The following is a 358-nucleotide window of genomic DNA, read 5'->3' on the forward strand; positions in this document are numbered from 1 at the left end:
TCCCGTCTCCACTCAACTGGACCACTCCTGGCCACTCCCCTCCTACCCCCCTCCTCCTACTCCCCCTCCAGTTGCAGAGTCCGTGAATCTCCCCGCGGCCGTCGTCCTCGCATACTCCCTCCTCACGTGCCGCCGAGTCCCCCAGTCCAAGTCCCCACCGCCACCGCGCATCCCAACGCGCAGCGTCACACGGCGTCACATTCTCGCGGGTGACGTCATCACTCTTCCTTAAGGTTCGACGACGTCGACGATGCAGACGCGCTCAGCGACTCGGCGGTTGCTTCGCTCGACCGTCTTCCAAGTGACGCGACAGTCGCGCTCTCCTGTTCTACTAACGCTTATACGCCGGACTTCCAGC

This window comes from Trametes versicolor (genome assembly GCF_000271585.1).
Source record: "Trametes versicolor FP-101664 SS1 unplaced genomic scaffold TRAVEscaffold_11, whole genome shotgun sequence".
NCBI classification, from domain to species: domain Eukaryota; kingdom Fungi; phylum Basidiomycota; class Agaricomycetes; order Polyporales; family Polyporaceae; genus Trametes; species Trametes versicolor.